The 23,484-nt window shown below is 40.1% G+C and overlaps 1 long non-coding RNA gene across 1 annotated transcript; it reads right to left on the reverse strand.

Annotated features, from left to right (window-relative positions):
* Window positions 1–3,185: 3,185 nt before the first annotated feature.
* Window positions 3,186–23,047, reverse strand: LOC149912662 (uncharacterized). Its single transcript, XR_016461977.1, has 4 exons — window positions 22,304–23,047; window positions 8,923–9,004; window positions 4,665–4,748; window positions 3,186–3,652 (listed from the first exon to the last, which is right to left on the reverse strand). It is a non-coding gene; the product is annotated as an uncharacterized LOC149912662 (long non-coding RNA).
* Between the last annotated feature and the right edge of the window lie 437 nt (window positions 23,048–23,484).

A 23,484-nucleotide genomic window follows, 5' to 3' on the forward strand; every position in this document is an offset into this window, starting at 1 on the left:
GCAGATGAAAAGGGGTGTAAAGACAGTGCCCTCCTTGCCCTGCCTCGTGATGTGAAGCTGGTGAGCTGCTGTTCAGGTGAAGGAATTTGAGGTTAAGTTAGAAAAAACAATTTTGTCATGCAAAGGAGAATTCCTTGACATCCCTTCACGTGGCCAGCATTTCACAGGTGGGCCACAAGCCTTATCACTGTATAACTAAAGTAACTGAGGACACTTAGGAAAGTCTAGGGTACTTTCTATATCATTCAATCAATCTAAGCTGAGGGACTACTCTCCCTCATTGAAGCCCCACAGCCATGAACAATAAATGCAAAGAGAATTAATACTTCCTAGACATCTGTGCCAGGAATTTTGTTTCAATAAATATCACTCCCAGAAATTTCACTACTCTCTCTTCCTTATGATTATACATTAAATGGAACCATGACCGTGAAAATAATTTTTTAATTTAGAAATCCCGTGTCGGATTTCTGGCCAGTGCAGCTGCAAAATAAATTAAAATTACTGACCTAATGCTCGAATTGGTTCTTACATATTTGGAGAGTTTGAGAGAATCATATCGCTGACACATAAAAATAGGCTCTGGTGTGCACTCAGAACGTTTTTAATGAGGATTCAATAAGATGCTGAATTTAAAAATAAAGAATTCCTCTTCTCCAGTATTTTCTGCTCTTTCTCATGGAGTACTATTAGAATTATATCAACACTACAGAGCACTGGGTACACAAGGGCTTATGTTACTCATACTTCCAAGGAATACACCTGGAGAATACTTGGGAATACTGCTTTGCTGTGATCTGACAAACATTCAAATATAATTTGAATATCAACTTCTCTGGCACAGTTTTTGTTACACTGATGCAGAGTCTGATGCACAGACTCAGATGGGAACGATCCAAATCATTACTGCTAGTTCTCACATCACTTATATAAATCCATAAGTTTTCTTTTTTTCTTTTTTTTTTTTAGCTTTCCAATCCACCCTTACAACTTTCCCATCCACTTTCACATGTCAACAGTTTTCTACTTAACCTTGCATGTGAGCACTTATCCAATCAGTGCCATGAGCCATTCCTTCTTCTTCTAGAGACGTCCTTGGTTCTCATGCTGTTTATCTTGCTCCACAGCTGCTGCTCTAAACAGTTTTTCTTGTATTCCCATAAACTGATGGTCTAAAAGTAAGACATACTACAGAACATCTACCACTTCATTTGATTGTGTAGTCTGGTGAATTTCTTCAGCTTTTCTTCATGAACAATTATAATGTTTACCTCCTTTGCCATTCAGATGGATGTTTTGCACTGGGAAAAGAAAAAAAATTACCAGAAATGACAATTTTTTAAAACAAAAATCACACATAACTTTTGTTACAATGAAACAATATAGCATCTGAACTAAATCATTAGTCATTTTTAAGCCAAAAGATTTAATCGTAAAAATTCTTTTGAAATTAATGTTCTCCATTCTGTTGCCCACATTCAAAGTGGTCTTTCAGTGCTATTGAGACACATTCTTATCCATCTGCTTTCCCCAGTGGCAGGTTCTGGCTGCTATGTAACACTTCCTGACAGTATAACCTGGAGACTGTGCTGTTTTTGTTACACTGATCATCATCCTTGACTACGGGCATCAGAGAAGGTAGAAACCATTGGTTGTTGCTTGTAAATTCAGACCACACTGGCAGCAATATTTTCCTATTTGAGCAGATTATTATTCAAGATGTCCCACGTTAGAAGAAAAAATGCCATAGCCCGTGCCCACCCATTCTCCACTGCAATCAGGTTGGTTAGCATGTGAATTATCTTGTCACCAGTAGCTCTAAATTCACACTGGCTGAAGTGTAGGTCAGGTCAGAGTAGCACACAGATAGTGGATGCGCTCATCGTGCAATCACTGAATGGCTTGGGTTGAAAGGGACCTTAAAGAACATTTATTTCTGTTGTGGCTTAACCTGGCTGGCAGCTAAACACCACACAGCCTTTTGCTCACTACCCCTCCTTCCCAATGGGATGCGGGAGAGAATCAAAAAAAGTTGGACTTGTAGGTTGAGATAAAATCTATTCGCTAAAAGTGAGAAAAAATAGCGAAGGTAATGTATGTTTATGTATATATTTACAGAACAAGTTATGCACAATAAAACTGCTCACCATTCACCACTTCTAAGCCAGTCCCCAAGCAAAAGCAGACTCTCCCTAGCCAACTCCCCCCCCCCCACAGTTTAGATTTTTCACATGATGTACGTGTATGGAATATCTACTTGTCCAGTTTAGGTCAGCTGTCCTGATTCTGTCCCCTCCCAGCTCCTTTTGCATCCCCATCCCCCCTCACTGTCAGGACAGTAAAAGAAGCTGAAGCATCCTTGGCTCTGTGCAGTCACTGCTCATCAATAACTCAAACTAATTTAGAGTTATCAACATTGCTTTTCTCCCAAAGCCAAAATATAGCATCAGTCATTACTAAGGAAATTGCCTCTGTCCCAGCTGAAAGCAGGCACTTTGGGAGCATTTGTCTCAGTAGAAATGATAGGCTAGTATCTCTTGTCTTGCAGCCTGTCTCCTCAGTGTTGAAATCTGGCTTCTCTGTGTTGCAGGAACTTAAGACAGGGTTCTTGGTCTGCCCATGTCACTGCACAGTACCCATACATCACTTTGTATCTCTGATTCCTGAATACTGCCCTGCCTGGTGATTCCCTCATACAACCTGTCCATTTGCTCAAAAAGTTAGGAACACTTCCTCCCACAAGAACATTGTCTGCTCTCAGGTGCTTGGGAGACTTGTCACAGAGTTGTCTCTAGATCTGTGTCTCTGACAGGGGACACAGGCCTGGAAGAAAAAAAGGAGAAAAAAAAAAATAGAAAAAAAAATAGAAAAAAAAAATGTGTTAATGGTTTACCAGCCTATTCTGCCTGGCCCAGTGACTAATAAGGCAGGGAACTTGTGGGTTTTTGCCCTAGGAATGGGGGAAAAAGGGAAGGGAAGGGAAGGGAAGGGAAGGGAAGGGAAGGGAAGGGAAGGGAAGGGAAGGGAAGGGAAGGGAAGGGAAGGGAGATAGCAGATGGGTCTAAAAACAGAGCACTGGCAATGATCTGAGGAGGAACCTTAATTTACTTAATTATGATCTCAGAATGCAAGACAATACAAAGCAACAAAATACAATTGTAATTGAGACCAACAAATTAAACAAAATGAGAGTGTCAGAAACCAAGGCCTTACTCTACCACTACAGGTGAAAACAATCAGGGACCATATGCTCCTCCTCAGTGAACAAAGAGAGATTCATGACCTGCCAGGAAGCTCCAGCTTTCTTCCTCTGGATGTGAAGTCTTCTGGGGAATGCCACTCCTCCCCTCCTCTCTGAGAACCAAATACCCCAAAAAACCAGTCCACAGAACCAGAACTTTAACTCCCACTGTTTTACATGATGTTCTGATGTGGAATACTGACAAAAAAAATTACAAAACCAGGACAGGACTTCATTCTGGACTTCCTTGCCACTGAAGATCTGGGCAGCTCTGTCATTCTTGGGAGGTCTGTCTGGATGCATTCGTCAGACTGGAAAGACCCTCCATCTGGATTTCCACCTCAGCCCAACCATTGTGTGGACTTGTCACCATGTTTGTTTCAATAGAAGGTTGCTACCTGATGCTCCCATCTAGGAAGAAAGCAGACTGTTATAGAGATCTTATGGATATTTCAGTGTGCCCAACCGATGTGTACATGGAGGGTACCCATGACTGGGAATTCCAGCAAAGAGAGAACAATTTACACTGCATAATTAAAAAGATTGATCAATGAAACCAGAAGTGACTTTGAGACAGAAATCACTGATGGTTTGGTGGTTTTTTTTCAGGAGTGATTTTTATTATATTTTCCTTTCAGTAAAAAGAATATTAAAAAATAGACATGGTATATCAAGAATGTAGTATCTGTAGTGGTTCTAGGGTATCATAACAGGACAATTAATGTTTCAGACTTTCCTTAACAAATTGGCAGGACTAACAAATGTATAAATGATATTCAGAAAAAAAAAGTTCTTCACGTATTGCGGAACAGGATATTGTGATTATTGAAAGCTCTAGAAAGTATTTCAGATGCACAGTACAAGGTCTTGTGGCAAATTATTATTATTTTTCTCCTGCTGTATTTGTTTTGAAAGTCACTCATGGTGCTGAACTCTGTAAGGAAAATTATTGATAAGTTGCAGTCAAAGAGGCTAGCATTTGCCTGCAGACTTCTCTGCCAAAAAACAAAAACAAAAACAAAACAAAACAAGGGACTTTTTGTTGTCTTTTGCTATATTAAAATGATTATTCTTTTAAGACAGAAGGTAATGATAAATGGCTGACATCTCCTTGTTTCAATCAAAATGGAAAGATCAGCTCTCAGCAACAACATGAAATTAATTGCTCTCACATAAATACTTTTCAATTATTCTTATAAAATATTTTACAGACTAAAAATGACTTTTCACAAACAAAAAGCTTTAAAATGCATGTATATAAGTTTGAGAAATATTATTTATGAAGCAACACACCGTTTAATCAAAGGAAGACATGCAAGATAGAAACTAAGCACAAATTGTGGGACAAAGAAAGTCATTACTTTGCAAATGAATAAACAAGCTTGGTAGCTACTTGCACCAGATGTAAACATGCACGACGCACCTGGTTGGTACTTGTGACCAAAGGATTGTTGCACTGGTATAAAGGGGTCTTCATTTTGCACCAGCAATGGAGTCCGTGACTCTCCTGCAACAACAGATAACTAATTTAATAGTAGAATAATTTTTTATAATGTTTTTCTTTAAAATTCTTACTTGTTATGGTATAGTAGCATCTAAGACACAGCTTTTACACCATTTTTTGTGTGTGAAGTGTTACATATTATATTGGTATGAAGAACTCACACGATGGAAATATATTTAAAGACATTGTCATCACAATAGTATTGCATTGTTTTAAGTATCACATTTTTATTTCCTAGATTTTCCTGTTCATTTTTCAAAATGATTGCATTAAAATATTTAGTGTGTAGTGTATAGAACTGTAGTGCAATGAAAATAGTGTTGTGAAATGAACCTGTCCGTGATGACTAGAAAATCAAAATATGGACAGCATCACTTCAAGTCCATTTCACCTGTAAACTGAAAGAGCACACTGGTAAACAGTTTCAGTTTTCTTCTCATTTACATTTCTGTTAGCTTTAAGTTTCTTCACTGTGCAAGGAAACGTGCAAGGTTATTTACATGCAAGAAAAACAGCCAGATAACCAATATATGTCACATCTTAAAGCAGGCAACAGATTTCTGGGGAAATACAGCAAGCCTGAAGCAACACTGACAGGCAGGAGAGATAAGCCAAATGGCTCAGAAATGTGCTACCTGGGGAGCCTTATGGAAAAGACTGCACATGTAAGAAGAAGTGCAGAAATCAGTCTTTCAGATCAAGTGATATTATAATGGTAAATACAACATCACCCATAGTCCACCCAAAAACTTTATGTTTGTCACCTCTTCTTAAATATTTCACACTTCACCGTATTTCCTTACATACAAAGTAATTAACTACATAATTATAATTATAAAAGATTACAGTTTCTCATGAGAAAGGACAGCAAAGCTCATATCCACAAAAGCCTGCTGTAGTTTTGTTGTGAAGAAAGTGCATGGTAGTGCCTCCTTGCTTCCAGGTCCTCATCAGTTCTGTGCTGAAGAAAGCAAATCTGGTATATCTTCCATTTCATCTGTAATTAACGTTGGTCCGTATACAAAAATCTGCCATGAAAACTTGTTCTTAAACTGTAAACATCATGTGCACATCTCTGTAGTACATGACAAAGAGAAAATACATGTGTGCATTTTACTTTCTAATTTCTACAACTTTAGGGAAACCAAGACCTATTTGTTTGCAGTAAATAGTTTTTGTATTGTCCCAGTGAAAAAAATCACGTAGAAGTTAAAATTTAGCATGTCTGAACTAGCTCTGAGAGTATTAGGGTTTGAAATTGTCTCCATGTGATGTAACTCATAGGATATACAAGAATAAGGACCAAATACTTGCTTTTCTGTACAAAAAGATGAATATTTATATATATTCCATTAGCAAAGAGAGTTCACTGAGGATAAATAAATGGCTGTTTGTCTGTTATTTCTCCAGTTAGACTCAATTTTCTACAAATCAAAAATAGAAAAATAATTAGTCTTCCATAATACAAATACATTTCCAAAATTATATCCTTTTGTTCTTTTCTGCCTCTGAACACTTGTGCTGAAATTAATTTAGGATTGTCTCAGCTAGTGATGTGGGATGTACCTACAGGATGTTCTAATTGCAGCTGAGTTTTGCAATGAATTATTTTTATCTTTGCTATCTGCTGCTTCTAAATAATTTCATTCAGTCTAAATTATGACCGTTTTCATATATCTGATTCCAGAAAAATAAAGATAATAATTATAGAATGACAAACACAATGCCACACTTTTTCCTGCCCAGAAATTACAAGTCTTTCAGGAGAGTCTGTACTTCTGAGATTTTCAGACCGATTTTACAAGTAAAGCACTTTGATAGGACGCTGAACTTCAGGGCACTTCAACTGAACTTCTTGAGGTTGGCCATTCACTAGTTACTAACGTGATTCTGCTGTGACACAGAGCAGTTTAAACAGACATATGTAACTGAAAATACCAAAACAAATATATATATATATATATATTTTAATTTCAGGAGTTTTCTGGACAAATAATGTGATGCTGAAGATCAGTGGCATATCTGCAAGGTACTCTAAGAATTATGTATTACCTGTATAATATGTACACACCCTCTATGAACAAATCATTTACTTCAGGACAACAGAGCATCAGGACACAGCTAAATACAATAGAAACTTAGAAGCAATAAAGTGTTAACAAGAAAACATAAGAGGAAAATAAATATTACTTCTTCTACAGGTTCTATGTTGCATGCTATGCAATAATTTCTGATAAATAAACAATAGGAGGTTAGTTTCAAATTTTTTTCCATGCGTTAAGTATTCTAAAATTTTCCTTCTGTGGCCACAGTGAAAATAACTTCAGCAATCCTTGCATAACATATGTCAGAAACCTCTGTTAGTATCAGAAATTAGCCTGCTGTTGCAGATGTTTGATGTTCACAACTTCTCTGAACACCTGCTCTCATCAGTGGCTAGAAGGATGCCATAATTCTCTTTCCCTCTCTCATATGATCATTCAGTCTAGTGAATAAAACAAACAACAAGAATAAAGATTGTTGAAGATTAAAAAAAAAGCACTGAGTAACCACTTTAATATTTGCTACATTTTCTTACTTGAACTCAACCCAATGTCTCTAAAGAGTTCAACTTTCTGTTGTTGTTTTTGTTATTGTTTTGTTCAGTCAGTGGAACTGCAAATAAATACAGTTTGTATTAAGCTGATTTACCTATTTTTTTTCTATTTTTAAAAAATGTTTACTGTTTTATCCAGAAGTACTCAAGATGAAATTTCAGGAGTTAAAGCAATTTGTATGAATACTGAGTCCCACTATTCAGGACTTTTCCAGTCCTAATAAAGAATTAAAAATGAACCTTGCACCACTTACAAATGTGGCCATTACTCATCTCAAGGAAACTACATGCTGCATATAGAACACATAGTCCCCAAATCAATTTTTTTCTTTTTTTTCTCCAGGAAGTCTTGCATCTGGCAGAGTAATATAATGAAAAGAATGAAAGTCAAACCAACAATAGTTGTTTTTTTTTTTTTTTATAGTCATAAAAAGATTATTGAGTGCATGGAGGGCTTATTGTCTTCAAGCCATTATTCTTAGACTGAAGAGGGACTGTGGACAATAAGAACAAATCTGGGAGCAGATCTTTCTGTCATTCCTTTTTCTTCCCATCAAGCTACATTTTTTTAATCCTTCGTGTGGAGAGTCTATATTTTTCCCAGACAATCTAGTATCTGCTGACTGCTTGACGCATGGCTCTGTGATAAAACAATTGCACAGACTTCTTCACAACACTCTTGTCAAAATAGCAGAAAACAGGAATATATCAATCTAACTTGCAAATGAATGCTCTTGACACTTTTTCTTATGTTCTTAATAGCAGGAAAATTGCATATTCCTAGGTCCTAATATAATTAAACTCAGATTACTAAAATTGAAAAACCTAACAAAACTTGTCAAGTTTTCAGAGCAGATTTGTTAGTGACATTCTAAAATGTTAAGAGACCGTTATTCTTTATGTGATGTGTCATTTTTTCCAGTTTCCATTACAAAGGGCATCCCCTCAAGGGGACCAGTAGAGGGACTCTACTGGAAGTGCTACATCTGTACCGTGCAGTAATTCCTACTCATTGTATGAGCAAAATATAACATAGAAATATCATTAAGGAACAACATGTGAAACCAGTATCAGAAATAAGTTCAGAATCAAAGTGGTCACAGATCAAGCACGCTGAGTCTATTCCACCTCTGAAGGCCTTTTTCGTAAGGCCCTCCATCTCAGCCACCATCAGCCAACTGGCACTGGAAAGCTCTAAGAACATTTCCCTTCAGGAGTCACTTCTGAGAAGTTCTGAGAAATTCAGAGACTGTCAAACTTTAGGGGAATATGTGAGCACTAAGATTACTAGCACCAATTACTATGGCAACTCTCAAAATGCTTATGTTGCAATTAGATAGTCTTTCCTCGGGAGAAAATAAATATAACAACATTTCATTTATCTTACTTACAATGAAAATATTTAAGCATTTAAATTCTTATCAAAGAAAACCTTTAAACAAAGACAGAAATTTCAAGCAAACTCATTCAGATCTGAAATCCATAAGAGTTTATAAATACGAAGTGAAAATATATTATAGGTAGAATGTTATATGGTATGAAAATCAGACAGCAACTGTTTTCCATTCCTGCTTATCTTACCTGCAATTAAAATGCTTGGTTTCCAAAACAGCAAACAGCAGCATTCCGAATGGGGCAGTAAAGGCTTGAAAAATGTATTCCACTGAAACAATTAGAGGAATGTCAAGGGGGAACTTAAAAGGTACAGAACACTTTCTTTGATTGTGTAGAATTAGAAAATAATTTTAATAAATATTTATTTGAGTAAGGGGGGGGGAATAAAAATTAAAAATCAAATGAAAGAACATGCAATAAGATTCCTCCTCAATATCAAGATTTCAAATGAAGCTGCTTCAGCTTAAATTAAAACTCTGAGTTATTCTAATATTTAAAAGGGGAGGTAAAAACAGTAGTATTAGAAATTCTTAAAGATGTTCATTGCTGGGCACTTTCAAATACCCTTCACTACTGTTTTAATGACTGCTATAATGAAGAGTAAATAATTATGGAGGCATGAAGGGTAGCACAGAGAGCCCCAGTGCTTCTGCCAGATGTAACTGCTGTGTTCACAGAAGAGGTAAAGTGATCAGAGGAGAGAGCAGCCCTTTCTCTCAGAGCCTTCTTTTCCTTTCACCCACCACCATGAGATCTGGTCTCCGAAGGATCCTCTGAAGCTGCCCAGAAGCTGACAACAATTGACTACAATTTTACAGGCTTCGAACCCACTGCAAAAGCTTTGAGAATGCTGGGGAAAAGCTACTGGTCCATGCGAACAAAGTAATTTTTGAACACACAGTTTTTGTTATGAAAACACATGAAGAAGTTACTAGTTCTGCACAGCAGCCTAGAAAGCATCCAGGATATGCTACATTGCATTATTTGTGGTTTCTCCTTTTACTATGCATGGAAATAGCATGGAAGATAAGACTAAGATGGGATTCACGACAGCAGGAAGCTGTGCTAATCAACAGGTTTTCCCCTCCCCCTCTCCCTTTGTTACAGTTGTCAGCTCATCTCAGAATACTGAGAATGTAGAAATGCTTTCAATCTGTCTTTTCACATTAGGCTGCCATTTGTTTTACCATTTGTTCTTTCATCAGTGGCTCTTAATTACAGTGTTGCTTTTTTTCCACATTCCACTTTGACAAACTCATACAGTGACCATTTCTCTTGTTTTCATCCTATTGAATTGAAGGTGAGAGCTCCCATATTCGAAAACACAGGACTAAAGTAGCTAATGACAATTAATCAGTATCACTGCACCTACTCTTAAAATAACTCAAGCAGTTATTTTAAGTCTTTGATATAGTTTAAAGATTGAAACGCCAACATCCAGCACGTGGAGGAAGGAAGAACAAAAAAAAACAAACAAAAATTTTTTATGGACCTGGTCATGGCTTCAGCTCAGAGTCTTCAATGGTTGTCTGCTGTCTGCTTCTGAATAGGCTTCATCTCTCTCTGTTTCTCTTCCCTCTCTTCACTTTCCCTTTCCTTGAAGTACTCAAAGTGAGATCTATGCAATAGTAGGGGTGTGCCTCTTTTAAGCAGACCCAAAGAACAGTTTTCTGGATTTGCATGTTTTTCCTTTGAATGATAAGTCTAGCTATAGACTTCTAAACCCAGAACCCTTTGTTAGAATTTTGGGTTCCATGGGGACTTAGCTGCTGAACTCGCTCATTTTAGTGCTAATTGCATGGTCAGTATTTTCAATGTGTGTGTAGCTCTTCAGAGATTTTTTGTGTGCGTTTGTTCTGATAGAAACATTTATGTGTAAAGTAAAGAAAATGGAGAAGATTATAAATTAACTGAATTTTCTGTAATATGCAACCTCGTATTTCTACAATTCGAGTGCATTTATATTTTGCAGATCTTTTGGCTAGCATATTGATATAGATGAAAATATTCTCTCTGCAAAACTAGCTGCACTGGGTCCAAAGTCAGTATATATTCATATTAAAAGCTGAAGCATAAATACAATAAGGCAAAATCGTTTAATTTTGTTGTTGTTGTTTTTATTAGTGTGTACTGGAGCCCAAAAATTCACTCATGTCTTAATGTGTCTGGTACAATCACAAGCCTAGAAACTATATAGACCCCAGAGACCTACTTGCAAAGTCTCAAATAAGACAGAATGGGAGCAAAACTGGCAACTAATCAGAAGTGGAAAGCAGGATCCACTCCAGGCAGCTTTATAAGAGCCATGTTTAAAAACATAATAACAGAGTTTTTCAGTGGTAACATACGTTGATGATAAAAGAAAGGGAATGTGTATAGCAGTGAGCTGAGATCTGAACACTCAGAAAAGCAGCAGTTATTATAGAGAATACAGACGATGGTTGGCATGATGCTCAGTTTCTAACTTATGTCTACTCAAAATACATCACAAAGACAATACTAGTGCATAGCCTGATATGAATGTGCTTGAGCTTTCATCCTCATGTTAAGCTATAGCATCATTGCCTCTGAGTTTATTAAACCCATCATAAATAGCTCCCAAAATAAAAATCTTGCCAGGTTTTTCCTTTCACAATAAATACAACTGCCCTTCCCAAAAATGTGCACTCTTACTGAGTTACAATATCTGTAATAAAAGTTAAGGGAATTGCATTATGCAAAATGGAGCATGTGTTTTCAAGCAATCAAAGGTTATAAGCCAGACAGGTATCCTTCATGAACTATTACTGTTAATTGAAACTGATAATGCTGAAACCGCTAGGGTTTCTGCAGGAACAGTGGTGACGGTGATGATGATGTTTAATGGCACCCTATTTCTAGGAGAGGCATCCTGATCTCATAGGTTTTAGCAGGTTGTCAAATTACATTGCTTTGATTAATCTTTGAGATGCAAACTGATTGTTCCAATGATCAAAAATATACTAGTTGACAAAGCGAGTCACGTCTGATTCCTTTGGCTTTTGCTCAAGAATAACTCCTGTGACTGGAGAAGTTTTCCACCAGCTTCTGCCAGCAACGTCCTCTGAGCCATTTCAGGTTTGATACCATGGAGATTAATTATTTTTTTTTCTCAAAAAAGCTCCTTAGCTCCAGTTACACAGCTACATTTGTATCCTTATCTTTTCATGCAAATCGGTTAGCAGTATGTTTTCAAGGGTAATCAGTGATTCTCTCACTGACTTCTCATTTTTATCCACAACGTGCAGGGTCTCTGGGCATATTCCACAGAAGCTGGCTGAAGTATTAACTCTTCCATTACACTTCTCTAGTCATTGGGAATCTTATCTCAAAACTCACCTCCGGAGTCTTTTCTATGTTCCTTTTTACCTGCACCCACTGATGTGTGAACCTTAAATCTAGACCAACTTCTCTCAGTATGACAGCTGGCCAAGCAAACTAATCCTTTTCTTCTGTAGGTGAAGAGAAAGGTGGCACAACATCCACCACAACTGGCATTTCTCTGTCTCTCTCTGTGCTTCCTCAAGATGACCTGCATTTCTCAGACTTGAAAGTAGTAGTTGCCTGTTGCCAAATATAGTGCCATATTTGTCTGTGGGATGGTCTTTTAGCTAATCTCATGTGGCCCTGCTATTAATCAAAGCCAAATGAAAGAACTGCGTGACACCACAAAAACAGTAATTTTCTGTAGACACTATCCCATTCAGGAAAGACTGCAGATGAGCTCTAAGGGGCTTCTAACAGCCCCACTAGGGTTGGCATCTGCTGTTTCTGCTCCATGGTTCTACAGACATATGCACTGACAATCTTCCTTTCACCTGCTCAAAACTTTACAGATTGGACTGTAATCCAAGCAAGGAAATTTACCTGCATGGATCATCTCACAGCCCTTCTCTCCTTACAGCCTCAGGAATCCTACTGCCTGCAAATCTGATAAGTTCTACCAAGCTGCCTCCTCTTTTTGAGAGGAGTGCAGTCTGCAATCGACAGTGCTGAAGCTTCAAAAAGAGTGACTCAAAAGAACTGTGATGTTCTGCTGTATAAATTTAGTCCAGCTTTCAGTATAATTTTACCCAATGATCTTAATCTTATGCATTCATCATTATGCTTTTTCTTGAATGATGTTTTTTACACCCCTTTTCTAAAAGTTGATCTTACCACAATAAAAAAGATGTCGCAAAACTTTTGAGACAATTCAGTAGTTTCAAATTATGTCTGGTGTAGCTTTAATTACCCAAATAAAGTTATCCAAATGACATTCATTCTTTACTCTAGTCTTCCTTGCATAATTACATTTTAATAAAAAACTACCTTCAGAAAATCTCAAAAATCCTACATCAAAACTGTATTTTCTGTAAATGAGCCATGAAATAATAACAAATATTCTTTCCACCTCACTCTCCAAGTAAAGGTAGATGAAGAGGCAATTATGCTTCATCCATATGGCTGAAGAAAAGTAGTACAAATTTCATAATTTTTTTTTTTAAAGCTAATTTTTTAAAATGCTGAGTGTATTGAATCAAAAAAGTGTCGTTTATACAGAATACGGCCTACTGCTAGTTGTCTTATGAGCCTGATTTATGAAATGTACCTGGCTGAAAAAACATCTTCTGAATCATTCCTAATATTTCACTAATGTTTCAAAATAGGTTACACATATCATGGCCTGAAGAACTGCATTCAATTGTTCAGTAAAATGTCAGAGCTTTTGGAAAACAAGATTGTTCAGTTAGCTTGTGTCTCACCACACTGCATCTATCTCACCCATTCAAGGTGGTTGAGAAAGAATAGGAAAAGCACATTGTCTTAAGATGATAGCAAAATACAAAATAATCACAATTAATGAGAAAAAAATGGAGAGGGGAGGAGTGGAGAGGAGAGGAGAGGCAAAGGATCAGTTCACTCCCAACCATTCTTTTCTTGTTTGTTTGTTTTTGATCAGACTTGCCCAGAGAGGTTGTGGATACCCATCCCTGGAGGTATTCGAGGCCAGGCTGGATGTGGCTCTGGGCAGTGTGTTCTAGTGGTTGGTGACCCTGCACATAGCAAGGGGGTTGAAACTAGATGATCATTATGGTCATGGTCTATGATTCTATGATTCTATGGTACCAACTGAGATCTTATGTAAAGTAGTGGAAACAGTCCCTGATGCCTTTGGTGGCCTTACACAATTGGGTTGCAGAAGTGATGGATAAGAGAAGTGCAATCAATGTCATCTGCCTGGACTCATGCAAAATTTTTGACACTGTCCCACACAACTCCCTTGTCTAGAAACAGCAAAGATTGGATTGATGGACTAATTCAGAAGAAAGGAACTGTCTGGACGAGTGGATTGTGAGCAACTCTACAAAGAAGGACTTGAGAGTACTGAATATAAGCCATAGGTGTGCTCTTGCAGGCCAGAAGGCCAACAGCAGCCTGGGCTGCATCATAAGAGGGGTGGCCAGCAGGACAAAGGAGGTGTTTATGCCCCTCTGCTCTGTCTTTGTGAGGCCTCACTTGGAGTACTGTGTTCAAGCCTGGGACCCCCAAACCAAAAAAAGACATGAAAGTTGAGGAGGGACTCTACCAGGGAGTGTAGTGAACAAAACAGAGCTAATAGAACAAAAGGTAATGGCTTTCAGCTGAATGAGAGGAGATTCGGATTAAAGATTTGGGATAAATTCTTTACTCAGGGTGTAGAGACCCTGTCTTAACAGGGTGCCAGAGAAGTCATGCATGTCCCTTCCCTGGTGGTGTTCAAGGCCAGGCTGGATGGATCTTTGGGCAGCCGGGTGGAAGGTTTCCCTGACTGTGGACAGGAGGTTGGAACAAGATGGTCTTTCCACTGCAATCCAAATTAAACTATGTTTCTACAACTCTATGACAATATACTCCATGTTGTACAGAAATCATGTTAGTTCCTTCTTTAGTACTCATATATTCTCAAAGATTGTTTGATTGTATCTTTCTGTGGTCTGACTCATGTCAAAATTGTATACGTGAACTATATGTGAAAAGGTAGTGTGAATATGCCACTGAGTTCTTTAATCCATTAGCATGTAAAACTCGGTCTGTACTGCAGATATTACTTTGTAAATTCAGAAACTGATAATCATCATTGCCATTTTACCATTGCAAGATCAATTTATTTCAATTTATTTTTATTTGTAGAAAAACTCTACCTCTTTCTGTTGAATACCACCAGCAATAATTTAATTGGCTACTTGCTGCTCTCTGCAGCTTTTACAATCACGGGTTGGTGGATGGATCTCTTTTGACAGCTTTATGATGAGCCTGATTTTGTTTATAACTTGTTGCCACTCCTGATAACAACCACATTTAGAAAGTCTGTGTGAGAGATTCTATATAGCCATATGTTCCCTTTTGTAGGAGGAAGCACCACTGTCTAAAAAAAGTCAAGCACTGCCGAAATGAAGATTCTCTCTTTTCTATAATTGCAATAATGTGTATAGAATATTTCCCCTCAACATCAGTGATACTGATTTCAGTGCATTTCCTTTGGCAATCAGCATATTGCTATTGCTCTTCGATGTTTTGGAATAGACTTGCAGGAATGAAATTAAACCTAGCTTATGCTTCCGGATACCTAGCATTATAATATATGACCTTGAAAGAACATGGAAAGGAAAGCAAGTTTGTAATTGAATAGTAGTTGCGTCTCTGTCTCAGGTATTTAGCTCCCACATACGTGATGGTTTAGTTTGTCAGTATACAATACTGCACTTAGCAGATATTTCTGCCATGCTGAGAGTCAAATCTGTCAGCTTCCTACCTCAGTTCTCAGTTCAGTTCTCAGTTAAGAAGGTTCCTAACAAGAGCAGCATTGCAGTTTCTATTGGAATTACCAATTAGAAAGTACAATGAGATACTCCATAACTTTTCTGCTTGCTTAATACTGGGTCTTCTCTCAGACATCTTTGTATCAAAGAGTATCCCATGCACCACAGAATGAAAAGTTGGACCCTGAGCAGAAGATTATAGTAGCTGATTTGCACCTATCTACTTATGCCGTAGATGATTTTCAATTAGCAAGCCAGCAGTTTTTAGCTGTACATCTGCATCTGAATTCACTCTCAGGCTACCAACTAAATTCAGGGATAAATCAGTGGTTTCCACTGGGAGGCAGCCAATGTGTTTGAAAAAGATTTTCAACAGAGTTCTGACAAGATGAAACACGTTGAAGAATTGCCCAAACAATTTTTCTCACGTCATTTTACTGCCTTTTTATGAGTGGTAGAATTTATTTATTTCAAGGGAATTCAGACAAGAATTAGTCCCTTTTTGATTCCTGCGAGGGACTATGAGCAAACAAAGCCAGAAATAATTTCCAAATATATGCAGGACAAACAGGTGAGTGGAAAAGTCCTTACAAAGGAGAAATCCCTGACCAACTTGATAGCCTTCAACAATGAAATGACTGACATAGCAAACAAGAAGAGAGAAGCAGATATTGCTTTTCTTGAGTTTATCAGACCAACATGGACTGAAATTCCACTGTAGAAAAGGCTTTGGGGGAATTGGTGGATAACAACCTGAATTTGTCATCATATAAAAAAAAAAAATCCAAAAACCTCCTGCACTGCATTTAGAAAGCATTGCCAGTAGGAGGAGAGAGGTGATCATTCTTTCCTGTGCAGTAAGAGTGAGAAACATCTGGAGTCCTATGTTCAGTTCCAGGCTGTCCAGTAAAGATAGAGGTGGATACTGTGGGATGAGTGCAGTAATAGTTACAAAGATGATAAAGGGCTTGAAGCATACAAGGAAAGGCTGAGAGAGTTGGGATTGTTGAACCTGGAGAAAAGAACATATGTGGAGATCTTAACTATATGTGTGATTACCTCACAGATGTATAAAGGAAACAACATCTGAACTCAGTAGTGTCCAGTGACAAAAAAACAGGCAACTAGCACAAACTGATATAGAGGAAAAATAACAAAATGTGCCTTTGCTGTGGGTCCAACTAAAAAAGGACACAGTTTTCCCTTCGGAGTTACGGCCTCTCAATCTGTAGAGATTTTCAAATCCTGATTGAACAGAGTTCAGTGCAACCCTGAGACTTTTCTTTGGACAGGGCTTTGGACTTGATGGTTTCCAGAGGTCTCTTCTCATCTCAATCATTCTGTGATTGTGTGTCATTATGTAAATATGAGCAGTACAGAAGCCTGAGGGTTTTCAGTCAGGCACTTAGTTTTCATCAGGAAACACAAATCATTTTACAAGGATGGTGAGCAGTAGAGGCCTTGCTGGCTTCATTGCTTTGGGAGTGCTAGCAGAGCCAGCTTTGGAATAGAGGCAGATGGGCGTATTTTTTTTTCCTTTTGCTTCTCTTCCAAATACCTTTCCTGACATTTTAATTTATTGCATAGATTCTACTGTTAGAATATACTTAGCAGTTAAGTCTATAATAAATCAATGTATTTGTTATAAGTTTCAGCCACTTCTTATTGGAAGTTATTATAAACCATGACCTCATGAAGTATGTGTCTCAGGAGAGAAGCACTTCTCCCTGCTTCCATGTTTCATTTCTCCATTTTAGAGGGCTCACTTTTCTGTCACCAAACCCTTTAGCGTCTGCTGCTATCAGTGAGAATCTTACATGCTTCAAACCTAATTTTGAAGAAGTCTGGAAAGGTTTACTGACTCAAAATGTTGGGAAAGGAGACAGAGGGAAGCAGTAGTAAAATTCAAGATTGTTTAGTGATTATTATGGGAAAAAAAGAAAGAGATTAAGAAAATTCTCAGGATTACATTCATTTTCCTGATGAATTGGAAATCTTTTCTATTTTGTTGCTTTGCAGAGATTCCATTACAAAGATTATGAAGACTGTAGAGGGGTAATGCCTTTTTAGAAGAGATAGGCTAGGTAGGAAGGGTGAAGGAGTTGGTATTTTCAAGACTGGATAGACTGTGAGGAACGACCTCTGAGAAAAAATGAGGAGCAGGTTGAGAGCCTCTGGGTTAGAATTAGGGAAAGGACTAATAAAGGGCATTTGCTGCTAGGAGTTTACCACCTGATGAAGGGGAGCTTACTGATGAGGCCTTCTTCCTTTAGCTGCAGGAGGCATCATGCTTGCAAGCACTCTTCCTGATTGGGGATTTCAACCACTCAGGTACCTGCATGGTGAGCTGCAAGAGATCCGGAATCTCCTGGCATATGTAGATGATAACTTTCTGGTGCAAATGCCTGATTTAGTGAAGAGGTGAAGTACTGTTTGATCTGGTGCTCATCAGTGCAGAGGAGATCATTAAAGGCATTAAGTTTGGAGAAGGCATAAGCTGCAGCAACCATGCCCTGGTTGAATCTTTGATCTCAAGGAATGTGGGCCTGACAAAGAATGGGGTCGGGACCCTGAACTTCGGAGGGTGAACTTTAGGCTGTTTAAGGAATTGTTGGATGAGATGGTTACTCTTTAAGGATGCCTTTCTGAGAGAGCAAGAGCTCTCCATCCCTTTGAATAAGAAAGTGAGCAGGGGATGTGGGAAACCAGCATGGCTTGGCAAAGATGTGATGGTTAGACTAAGGGAAAAGAAGGAATTGTCCTGGCTGTGGAAACAAGGGTGTGTCACCTAGGGAGAATACAGGGATACTGTCTGGGTTTGCAGAGAAGGGATTAGGAAAGCCAAAGCGCAGACAGAACTGAAAATGGTGAGGGATATTAAAAACAACAAGAAGGGATTCTGTAGATACATTGGCCAGAAGAGGCAGGCCAAAGAGAACATACCTCCTTTGGTAAATTAGAAAGGAGAACTGGCTACAAAAGATATGGAAAAAGCTGAGGTACTAAATGAGTTTCTTGCTTTGGTCTTCACTGGCAGCCAGGATTCCTGTATTTCTCATGTCCCTAAAACTCTTAACTCTGGGCCTCCAGGTGGAAACTGGGGGGGAGGAGGGGAGGAGTTCTTCCACGTCCCCACTGTAAGGGCAAAGCAAGTTCGAGACTGTCTGATGAGACTGAATGTTCACAAGTCTATGGGGCCAGATGAAATGCATCCCAGGGTTCTGAAGGAACTGGCTGATGTGGTTCCTGAGCCACTCTGTCATATTTGAAAAATTGTGCCTGTCGGGTGAAGTCCCTGGGGACTGAAAAAAAGGAAACATCACTTCCATTTACAAGAAAGGAAGAAAGGGGGACCCATGCAGGTGATCCTCACCTCTGTGCCTGGGAATATCATGGAACAGATCCTCCTGGATGGCATATTAGGGCACATGAGGAATGAACAGGAGATCCAAGACAGCTAGCATTGATTTACCAAGGAAAGGTTGTTCCTGACAAATCTGGTGGCCTTCTATGCTATGACATCAGTGAACAAAGGGAAGATGGCCAATGTAATCTACTTGGACTTGTGCAAAGCCTTTGAAATGGACTCCAATCACATCCTTATCTCTAAATCGGAGAGACAGGGATTTGAGAAGTGGACTACTTAATGGAAAAGGAATTGGTTGGAAGGCTGTAGACAGAGGGTTGTCTTGGCACAGTGTCCAGGTAGAAGACAGTGCTTTTCAATATCTTCATCACTGACATGGATGATAGGCTCGAGTGTGCCCTCAGCAAGTTTGCCAATGACACCAAGCTGAATGGTGTGAATGACACATTAAAAGCAAGGGATGCCATTCAGAGGGACCATAACAAAGTGGAAAAGTGGGTCTGTGTGAACCTAATGAGGCTCAACACAGCAAAGTGCAAGGTTTTGCACTTGGGTCAGAGCAACCCAAATATGTGTACAGACTGGGAGAAGAACTCCTTGAGACTTGGATGGATGAAAAACTGAACGTGAGCCAGCAGTGTGCTCTTGCAGCTCAGAAGGCCAATGGTATTCTGGGCTCCATCAGAAGAGGGGTGTCCAGCAGGGACAGGGAGGTGATTGTCCTGCTCTCATGAGGTCCCATCTGGAGTACTGTATCTAGGTCTGGGGCCCCAGTACAGGAAAAATGTGGAGCTGTTCGAGAGGGTCCAGAGGAAGACCATAAAGATGATCAGAGGGCTGCAGCAGCTGCCCTATGAAGACAGGCTGAAGGAACTGGGCTTGGTCAGCCTGGAGAAGAGAAGGCTATGGGGTGACCTCACTGCAGCCTTCCAGTATTTAAAAAGTGATCACAAATAGGAGGGGAATCAATTATTTAAAAGGGTAGACAGTGATAGGACAAGGGGGAATGGTTTTAAGCTCAAGGAGGGGAGGTTTAGGTTGGATGTCAGGGGGAACTTCTTTACAGAGAGAGTGGTGAGGTGCTGGAACAGGCTGCCCAGAGAGGCTGTGGATACTCTGTCCCTGGAGGTGTTCAAGACCAGATTTGATGAGATCCTGGGCAACCTGGTCTAGTGCCAGATCTGGAGGTTGGTGGCCCTGCCTGTGGCAGGGTGATTGGAACTTGATGATCCTTGGCATCCCTTTCAACCCAAGCCATTCTTTGATTCTATTAAGGTGACCAGAGAAAGGAAAAAAATACACATTCAGAATAGTTTTAAATTACAGTGATAAATATTTTTGTATAGGCAAATGGAAGCAATTTGAGGCAGGACTGGAAACTCATTCAGCAAAATATTCTAGTTCAGCAGATGACATCACAAAACCATAACAGAAATAACATGATAAACGTTCAAAATGTTCAGTTACTGTACTGTACTGTCTTGCACAGTGTGGTAGGTCTTCATGTGCCTGCTTCAACCCCACTAGCCCCACTGAGTGGATGGACTATTCTTCATCCCCTTCCTTTTCTTCACCAAGACTTGATCGCTGAGGTTAGCTGCTTCGAAGTTGTCCCGGCCAGAACCGCAGTGACTGACCATGAGATACAGGGGGGCTTCACTCAGTTCCTTCATCCAGGGAACCCTGAGATAATGTCGTGAGAGTGCCTGACATGGCGTGGGCATTGCCAGGGCAACAGCTCTGCATTCTCGCTCCCTGCCTAGAAAACACCTCGGGGTGGGCAGGGACAGGTCGTTGGGCACTGGGGACAGAGAGGAGGAATCACATGTGTGTCTCCTGTGAGTTGCTCAAATGCTGAGAAACCATAAGCCACCCATTCACATTACTACACAGTGAGAAGGCTTGTTATCTCACTGTGCAGCAAGTGACAACTCTGGGGGCACCTGTTAACAGCCTGGTAATGGGGCAAAGGCAGTGCCAGCACTACTGGCAGTGGGGCAGAGCTGATCAGTCGCACCCCAATAAGGCTACCCTAATAGTGCTAGTGAGTCTGCTGTTTTGCTGTGGCTGCAGCCCGGAGAAAGGCCATTGCCAGGCAAAAAGGTGGAAACCCAGACTGAGGTCCCAGGCACACATAAAAAGAAGGCTGTGGCCGAGAAAAATGTGGAGACTCAGACTAAGGTCCCAAAAAAACATGTTAGGGCTGCAGTACCAGAGCCTGGCCTTTGCAGTGCTCTGTGATGGAGACAGCACTTGTGTTAGATGCAGCCAGCTAAATGACTTACTCAGCTTGTGGTTGACCTGATGGAGGAGGTGGAGAGGCTGAGGAACATTAGGGAATGTGAGAGGGAGATTGATTGGTGATACCAGTCCCTATTAGCCCGAGATATGGGTGGCCAGCTGATGCTCAACATGGAGCACATCACCCCCTGCCACCTTGCAAACAGGTAACAGAGAGGAACCAGTAGGCAGACAGCGTTCCTGCTACAGTGAACTCCCTGTCCTCTCCTCCCCCCTAACAACAATGATAAAGAATTAGGGGGCACAGGGCAGTGGCAAAAGGCCCCTGCTCGGCGATGCAGGTGCACCAGCACCAGAGATTCTCCTGCCTCCCCAGCTGCCCCTGTGGAACAGGTACAGTGCTCTGCAGGGGCAGCTGGACAATGGTGGTGATGATGGTTCTCCCCAGTTGGGGGCATCACCAAAGTCCAGCCGGACCACAATTAGCATTAAAACCTTTCCAGTGAAGAAATAATGATAGGTCACTGTCATTGGTGATTCTCTGCTGAAGGGAGCAGAAGGACAAATACGTAGACCAGACTCTCTATGCAGGTAGGTCTGTTGCCTCCTGGGGGCCCAGGTTAAATATGTAAGGAAGAAATTTCCTTCCATTGTATGGCCCTCAGATTACTATCCCCTATTATTGTTTCAGGTAGGCAGCAACTATATAGGAAGTACTTCCTTAAGGACTATGAAAAAGGACTCCAGAGCCTTGGGATGACAGGTCAAGATTTCAGGAACACAAGTCATGTTCTCCTCTATCCCTCCAGTTATAGGCAATGATGAGGGACTAAATACAATGGGCCAATGGATTAGTACCTGGCTCTGAATCTGGTGTGCCTGGCAGGGGTTTGGGTTTTTTGACCTCTGCTCAATTTACACAAGACCAGACCTGCTGGCAACAAATAGCACTACCTTATCCCACCAATGGAAAGGGGTCTCATGATGGGTGTTGGGAAGGTTCATTGATAGAGCTTTAAACTAGGTACCAAGGAGTGTAGGGATGTAACTGGGGTCACTAGAACAGAGCCTGTATGTAAAGTGACAGTGCTTGTAGGAGAGGGACATGATAGTAAGATCCCACAGTCTTGTGCCCCGGTGAAGGAGGAGGACAACTCACCCTTTTGTAGGAAGAAAACAAGGGTTGGTATGAGGTTGGTTGCTATGGAAACAGATGAATATGGTCTGGAGGGTTTTAAGACCACTGCCACTCAAAACAAGGCCCATCTCAGGTGCTTTTTTACTAATGCACACAGCATGGGTAATAAACAGAAGGAGTTGGAAGCCATTGTGAGGTCAGAAAGCTATGCTATGATATAGTTGCCATCACGGAAATATGGTGGAATGACTCAGCTGGAGTGCTGTGATGGATGGCTATCGACTTTTCAAAAGAGACAGGCAAGGCAGGAAAGGTGGTGGTATAGCCCTCTTTTTTAGAAAGAATGTGAATGTATAGAAATTAATTATGGTGATGATAGGTTGAGAGGTTTTGAGTCAGAATAAAGTGAAGATCAATAAGACTGATATTACCATGGAAGTCTGCTATAGGCCACCCAACCAGGATGAAGTGGTGGACAAGACACTTTACAGACAACTGTGTGAGGACTCAAGGTCTCTCCCCCTTGTTCTTGTGGGGAACTTCAACTTCCCAGACATCTGCTGGATTTATAATACAGCAGATAGGGAATGATCCTGGAGGTTCCTAGAGTGTGTGGGAGATAACTTCCTGACACAGCTGGTGAAGGAGCCGACAAGGGGAAACAAAATCCTGGGTCTGCTGTTTGTTAACAGAGAAGTTCTTGTGGGGGATGTAAAGGAGGAGGCCATCTGGGCCATAGTGATCATGAGATGCTAGATTTCTTGATCTTTGTTGAACCATGGAGGGGAGTCAGCAGAACTGCCACCTTTAACTTCTGGAAGGCAGACTTTAACCTCCTTAGGACCGTGGCTGAGAGGGGCCCTTGGAAGGTAGTTCTGGAGAATGTGGGAGACTAGTCCCAGGAAGGCTGGGAATACTTTCAGGAAGTAATTTTGAAGGTGCAGGAGCTGACCATGTCCAAGTAATGGAAGATAAGCCGACGGACAGGGGGGACGGACTGGCTGAACAGAGACCTTTGGCTGGAACTCAAGAACAAAAGGAAAGTTTATGGTCTTTGGAAGAATGGGCAAGCTACGTATGATGATTACAGATATGTAGTGAAGCTGTGTGGAGATAAAATTAGAAAAGCCAAAGCCCAGCTAGAACTTGGCAACCAAGGTAGAGGACAACAATAAATATTTCTATAAATGCATAAATAGCAA

This window comes from Phasianus colchicus, chromosome Z (genome assembly GCF_987193195.1).
Source record: "Phasianus colchicus chromosome Z, bPhaCol1.hap1.1, whole genome shotgun sequence".
NCBI lineage: Eukaryota > Metazoa > Chordata > Aves > Galliformes > Phasianidae > Phasianus > Phasianus colchicus.